Source organism: Peromyscus leucopus, chromosome 6 (assembly GCF_004664715.2).
Source record: "Peromyscus leucopus breed LL Stock chromosome 6, UCI_PerLeu_2.1, whole genome shotgun sequence".
Lineage (NCBI taxonomy): Eukaryota > Metazoa > Chordata > Mammalia > Rodentia > Cricetidae > Peromyscus > Peromyscus leucopus.
Genome location: NC_051068.1, coordinates 70,859,493 through 70,873,870, shown reverse-complemented (window position 1 = coordinate 70,873,870; position 14,378 = coordinate 70,859,493). Strand labels below are relative to the sequence as shown.

At 45.3% G+C, this 14,378-nt stretch overlaps 1 long non-coding RNA gene and 4 other non-coding genes across 5 annotated transcripts; 2 read left to right on the top strand and 3 right to left on the bottom strand.

The window, feature by feature from the left end:
• The first annotated feature begins 6,962 nt into the window (after positions 1 to 6,962).
• On the top strand, positions 6,963 to 7,127 carry LOC114680939. The gene has a single exon (XR_003732841.1). It is a non-coding gene; the product is annotated as a U1 spliceosomal RNA (small nuclear RNA).
• A 1,190-nt stretch (positions 7,128 to 8,317) lies between these two features.
• On the top strand, positions 8,318 to 8,391 carry Trnan-guu. Its single transcript has one exon. It is a non-coding gene; the product is annotated as a tRNA-Asn (tRNA).
• A 4,118-nt stretch (positions 8,392 to 12,509) lies between these two features.
• Trnah-gug lies at positions 12,510 to 12,581 on the bottom strand. Its single transcript has one exon. It is a non-coding gene; the product is annotated as a tRNA-His (tRNA).
• Positions 12,582 to 12,948: 367 nt separating this feature from the next.
• LOC119088284 lies at positions 12,949 to 14,096 on the bottom strand. Its single transcript, XR_005091907.1, has 2 exons — positions 13,670 to 14,096; positions 12,949 to 13,311 (listed from the first exon to the last, which is right to left on the bottom strand). It is a non-coding gene; the product is annotated as an uncharacterized LOC119088284 (long non-coding RNA).
• On the bottom strand, positions 14,035 to 14,109 carry Trnan-guu. Its single transcript has one exon. It is a non-coding gene; the product is annotated as a tRNA-Asn (tRNA).
• Positions 14,110 to 14,378: the final 269 nt, after the last annotated feature.

Sequence of the window (14,378 nt, the reverse complement as noted above, 5' to 3'; positions counted from 1 at the left end):
AGGAAAGGTCCCCAAGACATCAGGCTCTTGGCTCTCACTCACAGCTGGCATGTGCTCAGGACACATCCAATCAGTAACAGTATCAACAGGGCGGTGGCAATGGAACATTTTCCTGGGAGATTTGTATAACTTTAGCCCTCCATTGATTTTCTATGTTTTTAGCTTCCTCTTTGAACCACATTTGCCACTGCAGCTGTGCCCCGGGTTCCAGAACAGCATTTACCAGCTCTCACCAGTCCTGTGGTATAATCTTATTACAAGTTGACCAGGAGTTTGACATTTGCTTTACAAACAGGGAATGTATGCCATAAGATGCTATTGCCTCCTTAAACCTTCGTAAATCTAACATTTCAATTGGAGTCCAAATATTTTGTGCATTCACTTGACCAGGTAGCTGCTGTAGGGTTACCGGATAAATTAAAGGTGATTGTGTGAAAACAGGCTTTCTTTCTGTAACCTTATAATCCAATCCTGAAGCAATTTAACTGTTAATTTCTTCTGTCTGAATCTGAATCTCTCTATAATTCATTTTAACAGGTTTTTCTAAAGCTTTTATCCTGGCACTTAAATTGACTATCTTTTTAAATAGTAAAATAAGGATAAGGAAAGTAATAATGTGCATAATCCCATCAACATTAATCTTCTCATATAGTTGTTCCATTGTCAGGCTGCCTAAAATTTTATCAAACAAAGCCCAATTTTCTTCCAATGTACACATAAAACCCATTTTTTAATGTGGAAAAAATTTTCTTTTTTAAATATATTTTTCCTTTAAAATATCTGATATCTTAATTGACTTACCAAATCTACCAACAGTAGAAATCCGAGGGAATTTCAAAACAGCTACCTAGCACTGAGGTGTGAATCCAGAGAGAGAGAGAGAGAGAGAGAGAGAGAGAGAGAGAGAGAGAGAGGAGAACGTAGCCACAAATTCTGTTTCTATTTCTTTAGGGGTTATTGGTCTATTTAAATAGTTTATCAGGATTTAACTTTGGTATGTGGTATCTATCCAGAAAAATGTCCATTTCTTCCAGATTTTCCAATTTTGTTTTTGAAATATGACCTGATGATTCTCTGGATTTTCTCGTTGTCTGTTGTTATGTCTCCCTTTTCTTTTCTGATTTTGTTAATTTGGGTGCTCTCTCTTTGCCTTTTGGTTAATTTGGCTAGGGGTTTGTCTATCTTGTTGATTTTTTCAAAGAACCAACTCTTTATTTCATTGATTTTTTTTATTGTTCTCTTGGTTTCTATTTCATTGATTTCAGCCCTCAATTTTGTTATTTCCTGGTGTCTATTTCTCTTGGGTGAGTTTGTTTCTTTTTGTTCTAGAGCTTTCAGTTGTGCTGTTAAGTCATTGGTATGAGATTTCTCCATCTTCTTTATGTGTGCATTTAGAGCTATGAATTTTCCTCTTAGCACTGCTTTCATGGTATCCCATAAGTTTGGGTATGTTGTACTTTCATTTTCATTGAATTCTAGGAAATCTTTCATTTCTTTCTTTATTTCTTCCTTGACCGATTGGTGTTTCAGGTGGGCATTATTCAGTTTCCATGAGAGTGTAGGCTTTCTATAATTTTTGTTGTTGAAATCTAACTTTAAGGCATCGTGGTCCGATAAGATACAGGAGGTTATTCCAATTTTTTTGTATCTGTTGAGATTTGTTTTGTGACCAAGCATATGGTCAACATTTGAGAAGGTTCCATGGGGTGCTGAGAAGAAGGTATATTCTTTGGTGCTAGGATGGAATGTTCTGTAGATATCTATTAAGTCCGTTTGAGTCATAACATCTCTTAGGTCCTTTATTACTTTGTTAAGTTTCAGTCTGGTAGATCTGTCTTTTGGTGAGAGTGGTGTGTTGAAATCTCCCACTACTAATGTGTGGGGTTTCATGTGCGATTTAAGCTTTAATAAATGTTTCTTTTATGAATGTGGGTGCCTTTGTATTTGAGGCATAAATGTTCAGAATAGAGACTTCATCTTGGTGGATTTTTCCTGTGATAAATATGTAATGTCCATACTGATCTCTTTCGATTGATTTTAGTTTGAAGTCTGTTTTATTAGATATTAGATATAGCTACACCAGCTTGCTTCTTAGGTCCATTTGCTTGGAAAGCCTTTTCCCAGCCTTTTACTCGGAGGTAGTATCTGTCTTTGAAGTTAAGGTGTATTTCTCTATGCAGCAGAAGGATGGATCCTGTTTTCTTATCCATTCTGTTAGTCTGTGTCTTTTTATAGGTGAGTTGAGACCATTGATATTGATGGATATTAATGATCAGTGATTGTTAATTCCTGTTATTTTTTTTTTTTGTGGTAGTGTTGTGTTTTCCTTCTTTGGTATTTGTTGGTGTGGGATTATCTATTGCCTGAATTTTCATGGGTGTGTTTAATTTCTTTAGGTTGGATTTTTCCATCTAGTGCTTTCTGTAGGCTGGATTTGTGGATAGGTATTGTTTAAATCTGGTTTTATCATGGAATATTTTGTTTACTCCGCCTATGGTGATTGAGAGTTTTTCTGGGTATAATATTCTGGGTTGGCATCCATGGTCTCTTAGTGTCTGCATAACATTTGTCCAGGACCTTCTAGTTTTCATAGTCTCTATTGAGTAGTCAGGTGTTATTCTGATGGGTCTGCCTTTATATGTTACTTGGTCTTTTTCCTTTGCAGCTCTTAATATTTGTCTTTGTTCTGTATGTTTAGTATTTTGATATTATGTGGCAAGGGGACTTTTTTTTTTTATCCAGCCTATTCAGTGTTCTGTAAGCTTCTTGTATCTTCATAGGTATTTCTTTCTTTAGGTTAGGAAAGTTTTCTTCTATGATTTTGTTGAATATATTGTCTGTGCCTTTGAGTTGGTATTCTTCTTCTATCCCTATTATTCTTAGGTTTGGTCTTTTCATGGTGTCCAAAATTTCTTGGACGTTTTGTATTACAACTTTTTTGTCTTTATTGTTTTCTTTGACTGAGGAATCTATTTTCTCTATTGTGTCTTCAATGTCAGAGGTTCTCTGTTCCATCTCTTGCATTCAGTTGGTTATGCTTGCTTCTGTAGTTCCTGTTCATTTAGTCAGGATTTCTATTTCCAGCATTCCCTCAGTTTGTGTCTTCTTTATTGTCTCAATTTCAATTTTCAAATCTTGAATTGTTTCCTTCATCTGTTTAATTACTTTTTCTTGCTTTCTTTGATTTCTTCCAATTTTTTGTTTTTTTTTTTTTTTTTTTTTTTTTTTTTTTTTTTTTTTTTTTTTTTTTTTTTTTTTTTTTTTTTTTTTTTTTTTTTTTTTTTTTTGTTTGTTTTTTCTTCCATTTCTTTAAGGAATTTGTTTATTTCCTCTTTAAGGGAGTTTTTCATTTCCTCTTTAAGGACCTCTATCATCTTCTTAAAGTCATTTTTATGATTGATTTCTTCTGCTTCTTCTGCCTTAGTATGTTCACGTCTTGCAGGTGTAGAATCACTAGGTTCTGATGTTGTCGTATAGGTCTTTATGTTGTTGCCTGTATTTTTGTACTGGCGTCTACTCATCTCTTCCTCTGCTTGGTGCAGGCAGTGTCTGTTTTGAAGGTGCCTCTCTTGTTCTAATTGTTAGTCTTGGTCCACTAGGAGTTCTTGGTTAAATCAGCACTATTAGGCTCTGTTTCTTTAGGAGCAGCTTAGTCCAATCAGTGTTAGTGGGTTCTGTCTCAGGGAGCAGTTGTTCCCACTTGGTGCAGGGTGTGCTTATGGTTTTAGTGGTTGTTAGGTTCGTAGGTTTTTTTGTTTTTTTGTTTGTTTGTTTGTTTTTTTGTGGGGAGCATGGAAAGGTAGCTGTTTGGTCCCTGGGACACTGATGGGTAGGGCCTAGGGGCTAGGGACCTGATCTGCCGGTCTGGAGATGGGGTCTTACCTGTTCCCGGTCGGTGTAGGGTAGGCTTATGATTCTGGTAATCTGGGTCGGTGGCTGGGCGGCACCTTCTTTTGTGTTCTCAGGTCATGTTTTGCTCATTCGTCACCTCCTCAGCTGATCTGTTTCCTCAGACTGCAGACTGTAGGATTCTGAATCCTCTCCCGAATGGATCTCAGCTGAGTGGGTTGTTTAGTAGGGCAATTTCACCAACACCTCAAGTTGTTGGGTTTTGCAGGATCAGCAGCTGGGCCCTGGGTTGGCCTCAGGCAGTGTTGGGATCCATTCCAGGTCACAGCTGCCTCATGCCTCCAGTCATCACTTTCCGTAGAAAAGGCCACAGTCTCTTGCTGTGAGTCGGAAGTTCCCCAGATGTCCTGACAAAACTCAAAGGCAGAAGGGAAGGGACGGCAAACATATTCGGTGGGGGCTGTCTAGCTGATTTTTGAACCGAATCATATGGGCTTTGAATTACTTTTCTGATGCTTCCTGCTTTATAACCAGCTGTTCCTAATTTATTTGCATCAGGATAAAATGTAAGAGCTCCAGGTGCTCTTCTCACTGTGCAGGGAAGAATCCATTCAGTTCCTTTTATACATTGAAGTTCCTTATTTTTATTAATTTTGTTGTTAATTTCTCCTAAGAAATCTCTGGGAGCCCTTTGCCAACTGTCATTAATCACCAACAATTGCAAAATTTCAGCATTAGCATAGGGTACTACAGTCTCAGCTGGATCCTTTCCTGACAATTGACGAAGTCTTATTCTTCCCTTTATGATTAATCCAGAAACCCCTTTTATACAGGTCTTTAACTTTTTACTTTGCTTGTGAGCTAGAAAAATCTATTCCAAAATATTATCGCCTCTCTCATAATGAGTCCAGTAGGGGAATGACTGAAAGGTACAATTCTGAAAATACATTCAGTTGTGAGATCTAATCGACCCACATAGGCATTTTGTGGGTTTTGTTCTACTTGGGCTAATTCCCTTCCCACCTCAGCTGTTAAATGTCTTGGATTGTTTAAATCTGAGCTATCTTGAAAAATTTGAAACAAGTTACTTAATTCTTAACTAGACAATCCAATGGTAGCCTGCAACCAGTTAATATCAACCAATAATTTTTTAATATTATTAAGAGTGTGGAACTGAAAAAAAAAAAGCTGGGCAGAGAAAAAAAATGGCGCACGCCTTTAATCCCAGCAGTGGGGAGGCAGAGGCAGGCGGATCTCTGTGAGTTTGAGGCCAGCCTGGGCTACAGAGTGAGTTCCAGGAAAGGAGCCAAAGCTACACAGAGAAACCCAGTCTCAAAAAACAAACAAACAAACAAACAAGTGTGGAACTGATCTCTTCTAATCTGTACCTTTTGCTGCTGAATTCTCTGATTACTTAATTTAAATAATAAATAACTAAGAGAATCTCCTTAGGTATTAGTATTTTTTTAAGGAGAAATTTGTAATCCTCAACAGGGTAAAATTTTCTGTATCACTTTAAACATTTTTTTCTAAGATATTTGTATCAGAAGCAGCCAATAAAATATCACTCCACCCATACAGGCTCATTAGTTAGCCATTGTAAAGGCAGAGCAGTTGGGTTACCAGCCGTGACCCCTACTCTAAATTTGGATAGCTGTTTTATCTTGTTGGACAACCTGTATAGTCTGTGATTTTCCTTGATAACTTTTTCCAATGCCTTTTCCAGGAACATACCCCATTTTAAACGTCATTTACAAGCTGTTTCTGAAATTGTAGGAATATTCATTTGAGCTCCTCGTTGTTGCAACAAATCTCTCCCCCATAAATTCATGGCTATATCTGCCACATAAGGCTTTAACATCCCTATTTGTCCTTCAGGCCCTATACATCTAATCCACTCTACACTCTGTTTTACCTAAGATAAGGTTCCAATGCCTACAAATTCTTTTAAAGGCCAGTTGGGATCCCAGGATTCTTGTTTTGAAATTATAGATACATCGGCACCAGAATCCAATAACCCTTCAATATCAACCTCATTTGGTTTTATTTTCAGTTTAGGCCTTCCATCATTGATGACTGTTTGCCAAATACCTTTTACCCCATACTTCCAAAACCTTCTCTCCTACATAGAGGAGCTGCTTTGACTTTAAAACATGGGAGTAATAACAACTGAGCAATTCTATCACCAGCTTCTCTTTGCATAGTCCTTTTTACATATACCATAATTTTACTTTCACCCTGGTAATCTTCATCTATAATTCCTGGGTGTACAATAAATCCTTGAGACATTAAACTGCTTCTTCCCGAATTATTCCTACTGTTCCTTGGGGAAGGGGACCATACACCGCAGTGGCTATTCTATAACAAGGAATTTGTGGAGATAACAAAGGATGTTTGACCACCGCCCGGTCGAAAGCAGCTCTTCCTGAGCAGCATGCATTAAATCCCCAATGCTGAGCCTGTGTTCCTTCAAGAGCTGTTGATGAGACATCCCATTGCATCAGGAAATAGGTAGCTCATCTTGTTTGTTCCTGGGCCCCAAGCTAAGCCCTTCTTCATCAAGTTTCCTGAAGGTAAAGGATTACCATGCATATCTCTCTTTGGTCTACTTCTGCTGTAGGGCTGGCTCCCAGGCTCCCCGACATCATTCTCCGACTTGGTGTTGGAGGGAGATGGGGGTCTATTCGTACTCAACAAAACCAGTCACAAGGCTGTTAGGCCAAGCGGTGGGCAGCCCACGGCTGTTGAGAGTTTGGAGACAATTCAAGATGATTTGTCTCTCTGGTCCTTCAACATTCCATCCAGCTCTCCCCGCGCAAGAGAGTTCCCTAAGCCAGCATGGCTAAGGGGAGGGATGTGATGTCACCCTTGGGTGCCTGTCGGGGGCGTGGTCTATGCAGATGAGAGGGCGCAGGGTCTGCCGGTCCGCACCCGCTGCGGAAACGCGAGGGATTTGGCGCGCGGCGTGGGAGGGAGCGCGGGTCCGCGGGTGGCAGCGGAGCGCAGGAATCGGGCGCGGGTCCGGGGAGGCCGGCGATCGCTGGCGGCGAAGTGACCGTGTGTTGAGAGCGCAGGTCCGGTGTGGCTGAGCGGTGTGTGGTGGGGAGGCGAGCATACTTACCAGGCAGGGGAGACACCATGATCAAGTAGGTGGTTTCTCCCAGGGCGAGACTCACCAATGGTACTTGGGGTGTGTTGACCCCTTCGATTTCCCCAAGTGCGGGAAAGTCGACTGCACAATTTATGGTAGTGGGGGACTGCGTTCGCGCTCTCCCCTGGCTTTTTCCTGTGACAAAGAACAGACACCTTCTTTGACCTCTACTATTTCACGCCTGCTTTTATAAAACCCTTTTATGGCTGCCTTACCACTGGAGCAACTGAAATCAAAAGGTGAAAGCCACGAGTTGAGCTCTTCAGCATTTGGATTTACCTCTTAACGCTTTTTTACAAGAACCATAAGAGGTTTTAGGTTAGTACAAAAAGAAAAACAAAACAGAAAAAGCAATATTGGAGGCCTGGAGCTTTTGCCTGACAGCCAAACAGCACTTTTAGAAAAACTAGGTCTCAACTTGGGTTATAGTCTAGTCCTTTCTTCCTTTCTTGGTTCCCGAGTTTAACATGAGCACCACCCCTGGTCCCGGGCCAGCAACACAACTGTCCAAAACCTGTTGTAAGTTTAGTAAAAATGGGTCACCCTTAGAAACCGCTGATAGAAGCAATTCCTCCTCTGCTTTGTTCGTTTCCCCCCTCCCGTGTCTGCGGTTAATTGAAAGAACAAAAACAAACACACCCGCGTGACTTTACTGTCTTCCTAACGAAGTTGGCTTCCACTGCGTCCGCTCGGTTCTAAACGCTCGAGCCTCTTGGATGCGTGAGCCCTGGGCTCCACCGGGCTCGCCCTCCTCTGGGCCGCGCGCTGCGTGTCCCCAGCCCACCCCGCCCGTCCCTCTCCACCCCACCCCGCCCACCCGCCCGTCCTCTCCACCCCACCCCGCCCCACCCACCGTCCCTCTCCACCCCCGGGTCCAGTCCGCCGTCTCCCTCCCGTCCGGCCTCCCGAGCACCCGCACCGCACTCCCCGCCTTTGCCACGCGGGCCGCGCCGAGGCTCCAGCACACCCGGGGTGACGGCCCTCGCGCGTCCGTGCTCGGGGTCTGCAAAGGACCGGACCCTAAAGCGCCCTTGGGCTCCGTCGCCGAGTCCTGCTGGGCGCCGGGGCCGCGAGCCCGAAGTGTGGAGCCCGGCGGCCCCGACCCCCGGGTGCCCGAGGGTCCCTGCGTCCCTGCGTCCCGGGGCCGCCGGCCGCTCGCCCCGGGCTCATGAGGTTCGCGCGAGCTCGGGAAGCGGGTGCGCGGCGCGGGTCACGGCGGGGCGCGGGCCCGGGGGGCTTCGGGGCTCGGTCGTCCCCGGTGTGGCCGCCGCGGTGACGCCAGCCTCACCAAGGAGACGCCGCGTGGTCCAGCGCACCGTCTCTGTGGCGCAATCGGTTAGCGCGTTCGGCTGTTAACCGAAAGGTTGGTGGTTCGAGCCCACCCAGGGACGACGGGCCTCAGGATTTTAACGGCTTGTGAACAAATGGAAAATGCACGTTCCTCGATTCTGTTCACAGATCCTTGAGACCCTACCTTCCCCTGTCACAGATTATTCATGGCCAGGTCTCTGGCAAAGAAAATTACAACAAGGCCCCCTTTTTCCTCCCTCGGAATCGGGACACCCGTTGACAACCCCCCCTACTGCTGTCTTTGGTGTATTACGGAATGGGTGGAGTGGGAATCCTTTCTCAATAAAAGAAAATTATGGACAAGTCTCCAAAGCACTAGGCACAGACCGGACTTAATAAAACAGGTAAACTTTACACCACTGTTTAAAGATACGCAAACCAGAAGGGCGACCCCGCATCCTAATTGGTAATCAGAAAACCCTAGAAGCAATTTAAATCGAAAACCATGTGCTGTGGAAATACCAAAATAAATCACAGAAACGGGCAGGACGGGCCGTGCGGTCTCGGTCTCTGCAGACTGGCGTCCCCCGAAGCCTCGGGACCGCTGGTTTGCTCCCCTGCTTTTGGAAGGACCCGTAGCAGTCTGCCGGCTCCCGAGGGGCTCCAGCCTCAGCCGACAGCAGGCGAGGGAAGTCTGTCACGTGCCCAGTTCACTCCCGGAGCCCACATGGTGTGGAAGGAGAGAATTGAGTCCTTCAAATTGCTGCCTTATCCCCACAGCATCCTGGGACACGTGTGCTCACAATCACATGGGAGTTTACACAAACAAACACACGAACATAATTTAAAACAGTTTTCTGCATGTCCATCAAGCAGGCTCTTCTTCAGCCTCTGTCTTTTATACTGTGAGATTATTCCACCACTTTTATTCTTCACAATCCATGAGTTAGGGCGGAACTCCCTTCAACTTACAGTAAGATCCTACTTAGCTCTTGCGGGCAGGGGCTGGGGAGTTACACCTCATTTCTGATCACTAATGTGATGAAGAGCATCGGAAGTATATGAAACGTAAGAAGTGATTCTGATTCAAAGTACATTGTTTGGAAACAGTAACAAAACATCGAAATGATAGAAGTATACCTGCTTCTACTAAATTCCTGATGGGAAACTTCTCAAGAACAAGCAATCTGTTTCCTGCTACAGTAGGGGAGGGGTGTTTTCTTTTTTAAGATCAAAGGGTTTTTTTTCACAGAATTTCATATTTCGCTAATATGAAGGCATAAAACAGCAACAAAGAACAGTAATGCACACAGCAGTGAGTACACCAGGGAAATGTCGATATTCCAAACGGCTAGATAATTTTGGGGGGTTTAGAATAAATGCAACAGAGGTCAATAATCACAAAATTTTAAGGTTAGAGCAAGATCAGTCAATGACTAAACAGAGTTAACATCTTTTATAGGACTATTACTGATTATTAGCATTTTTGTTTTGCAAATGGGCACATACTGGTAAGAATGGAAGAAAGGACAATAACATGCATAATATTAACTACACACTTTAAAAATTATGAACCATGCAGAAGTTTAGCTCAAGTAGTAGTACTAATGGTCTACATCCGATTCAAAACCACATAGCTCATTGATCACAGATGCATGGTATTAGTCACGAAGTTTCAGAACACATTGTGTTGATTTTGAAAGGTCATTTGCATCTTCTATGATTTCAACTTTATCTCCATTGAACTTGCTTGTAAAGTATGTATGATGTACTGTGTATTCAAAATCAGCACAAACAGTAGTTTACTCTATAATTTTTTTTAGTTTTGATAGTTGCACTTTTTTTTTTTAACACAAAAAGAACCACATCACAGTGATGGAATTTAAGTAAGAAAGAAAAACTGTGGTTGTGCCTTATTTCTTTCATAATCATAAAAATCAAAGCCTTAAAACAAAGCTTCATTGTGAAACAGTAATGAAATCAAATATAATGGCATACATATGGTGCCAAATGCTAAAAATTATATTTTAAGCTATATATACTTAAAGACTGCCAAAATTTGTTTTCTTTATAGTTCAAGAAACACAACTCTAGGCTTTTGTCGTAACCAGTTAAAACTTTGTGTACTTCATTTTAAGTGCGGGAGTCAAATGCTCTTCATTTTCTTTCTCTCTTTTTTGTTTTATTGTAGCATTTTGACTACAACTGGTTAAAACTAAAAAAAACTGTGTTGTTTAAATCTCTGATATCAAAGAGGGATCTGAATTTCCAAAGTCCTCATTTTTCTCTTACGGAAAGGACAAAATGTACGTAACTGCAGGCTCTCTTTCTCTCTAGATATTCCGAAATCCTTACCCTTCCAGCGTCCTTCACCCTCTATAAAAATAAGTTTACTCTTCTTTATTTAAGACAGCTGCCTCAGGCGTTGTCTGTACTTAGTGCATTTAAGTGAGGATTTGTATTGCACGTTTTAGAGTCATTGTTCAAGGCACTTTCAGAGTGGCTGGGGGCCCTGGAGTCGCCTGTGCTCCCATTCATTTGGGGCACTGGCTTCTCCTCGGCCATCACTCCATTTTCAGCCAGGGACCCTTCTGAGGACACGGCAGAGGACTTGGATTCCCCCGATTTTGACTTCAGTTCCTTGGCCACTTCTTCTGCTGACGCAGCATAAGGAGGCCTGCCCTGAATGGCTCCCTGGCTTTTGTAGCCTCTGCCATAGTACCTTCCACCTCTTCCAAACGTTCTAATCACTGGAGTGGAAATAACTCCCCTTGGACGCCCTCTTGTTGGTCCTCCCACAGATACCACCTGCAAAGGGAAGGGTCCTCGGCTCCCACGGCCCCGCCTGCTTCCAGCCCAGTGGCCGACCACGGTGCCAGCTATTTCTAGCTTCCCTCCCTGAGAAGGAATAGGTTGGACTCCGCCCTGGGACTTGCTAGTCCTGCTGCTGTCACTGCCTGAGAAGGCTCCACAGTGTCCCGATGCTGCTGCCACGCGGAAGGCACGGTAAGGGCCTGTTGCGACCGTTTCCCCATAGTGGCCTCCAAAGCCACAGACTCCTGCAAAGCCCCTACCCCTGCCCTGTGAGGGCGGGACTGGCCCAAAGTGCCGAGGGTACACAGATGCTGGATAGAAGGGCAGAGCAGGAGGTGGTGGGAAGGGGAGTGGGTGGTTCTGCCGGGAGAAGTTGAGCCCCTCCAGGATGCTCTGGCGCATCTTTTCCACCTTGGCAGCCTGCTCAGCCTGACCATCACAGAGGTCGATGAGTGGGGTCTTTTCCCGGCTGGCTTTGAGAAGTTTGGACTGGAAGAGCTTCCCATCAAAATACATCCAAGGACAACAGTGTTCCCAGGGGATGGGTTGCCCACACGCATCATTGGCAAACAGTGCCATGTCTACTCCGCTCATGAAGAGAGCCGACAGCTGAATTCCTATTCCACCACTTTTAAACGTGAATGTCTGTCAAATGGGTATCAAATTAATTCCAAATAGCCCATCGAATAGTATTTGTTCTGTAACTCAACTAATAAAAGTGTTTCAAGTAAAGCCATCTCACGCTTAAAGAGCACATCTAGACATAATCCATCTCCTGTCTGCCTTCCTGCACTGGGATGAGCCCAGGTTTTGTTAAGTGTCCTAGTGTGTTGTTCTCTCTATGGGGCTCTGGAGAACGGATCACCGTGGGGATGCGGCTCATGCTTCTCAGATCTCTTTGACCAGGACAATATATATATATATTCTTATTTTCTTGTGTTGATTAGATCATAGACTGTATTCTATGGAAATTGCAGTCTTGTTGCTTAGTTAGGACGGGTTTTCATCTTCAATAGTTATTCAGCATGTAGACGATAAAGATTTTACTCTCAAAGGGGTGGGGCAGTACACATAAACAAGCTTTCCCACTTGTGATGTGTTACCACTAAGACAAAATACCAGACAGAACATTCGGACCCTGTATCATCCTGACCAAGACCAAAATTAGGGGTAGGGGTGTTATGTCCTAGGTCTTGGGCGCGGTTGCCGGCGAAGGCGAATTTACGAGTGCACCGGAGACAGCGGGATGGACAGTGAAGACCACAGCCCCAAACTGCAACAGTGCTGTTTGAGTTCCTGGAGTCAGCTGGGCTTGGACAAGGGAGCCTGGAGCCTGCGGCAAGACGTTAGCCAGGTATGGGGCGCAGGGGGCAAGAAAGCAGCAGGCTGGGGCGGACGCGAGGAGTGCCGTGACTCGGATTCGAACCGAGGTTGCTGCGGCCACAACGCAGAGTACTAACCACTATACGATCACGGCGAGCCACAGGCCCCACGGCGGGCGCTGCCGACGCTTCGGAAGCGCCTGGCCTGCATCAGGTCGGGTGCAGAGGGCGGCTGCTGACTGTGCAGTGCGTGGGTCGATGCCACTCCTGCGGGCGCAGTGTTTTCCCCAAGCACGTGACAGACTTCCCTCGCCTGCTGTCGGCTCAGGCTGGAGTCCCTCGGGAGCGGGCAGACTGCACGGGTCCTTCCAAAAGCAGGGGAGCAAACCAGCGGTCCGAGGCTTCGGTGGACGCCAGTCTGCAGAGACCGAGACCGCACGGCCCGACCTGCCCGTTTCTGTGATTTATTTTGGTGTTTCTACACTGTTGTACCCAGAGTCCCCCAAAGATCACCAAGAGACCAAATCTGATGCAAAAACGAAGTCTTTTTATTGTTGCGAGAAAACTCGGGACTCTGCGTCGGTCTGAGGGAGCAGCAGAGCAGGGGAGACCCTGAGTAGTCGTCAAGCAGGGTTTTTATAGGGGTAGGAGATCTGGGGGGATTCCAGCTCTACACAGTTACAAGCTCAGGACTGCTGCATAATTAAGGTTAGAGACGCTTGCTTTCAACTGATTGGAGAGCTGCAGCTGCGAGGGAACGGCCGTCTCCGGTAGCCATCTGTGTTATTGTATCTATTTTGCCAGCAGACCCATTTCCTCTGACAGTCAGACATCCCGTTTTTATCTGCAGGAAACCCATTCCCTCTGACAGCTGTGGTATACAATCTGTAACAGCAGAAACATCCCACAGGACACATCTGGTCTTTGTTTATTATGTCAGTTATGTTATATAACATTCTTTAGGCTATGGCAGGAAATGTCTAGTGTGCAGCTCCTAATTGTCTGGGTCTAGGAGCAAAGGGGCAGCACATACCCTGTTTTGTTTTGTTTTGTTTTTAGAACAATTTGTCCAAGGGCCTGCCGCCCCCGTCTGACCCTTCTCTAAGATAGCGGCAAACCTGGCCTCCTCTCACACAGCACATGGTTTTCGAATTAAATTGGTTCTAGGGTTTTCTGATTACCGATTACGTTGCGGGGTCGCTCTTCTGGTTTGCGTATCTTTAAACAGTGGTGTAAAGTTTACCTGTTTTATTAAATCCGGTCTGTGTCCCGTGCTTTGGCGACTTGTCCATAATTTTCTTTTATTAAGGATTCCCACTCTACCTATTCCGTAATACACCAAAGCCAGCTGCAGGGGGGGGTTGTCCACAGGTGCCCCGATTCCAAAAAAGAAAAAGAAAAAAAAAAAAAAGGCGGCTTGGTTGTTTTTTCCTTGCCAGAGGCCAGGCCATAAATAAACAATAAACAATAGGGTTGCTTTTTTTCTTTCTTTCATTCATACAGAGGCTGCAGTTCTTTGTGGGTCTCAGGTTTTCTGAATAGAATGCAGGAGTGAGCTCCTTCCCGGTGGCTGTTTCTTGTCAAAGCCGTTAAAAGCCTGAGGCCCGTCGTCCCTGGGTGGGCTCGAACCACCAACCTTTCGGTTAACAGCCGAACGCGCTAACCGATTGCGCCACAAGAGACGGTGCGGTGGGCCACGCGGCGTCTCCTTGGTGAGGCTGGCGTCAGCGCGGCGGCCACACCGGGACGACCGAGCCCCGAAGCCCCCCGGGCCCGCGCCCCGCCGTGACCCGCGCCGGCACCCGCTTCCCGAGCTCGCGCGAACCTCATGAGCCCGGGGCGAGCGGCCGGCGGCTCCGGGACGCAGGGACGCAGGGACCCTCGGGCACCCGGGGGTCGGGCCGCCGGGCTCCACACTTCGGGCTCGCGGCCCGGGGCCAGCAGGACTCGGG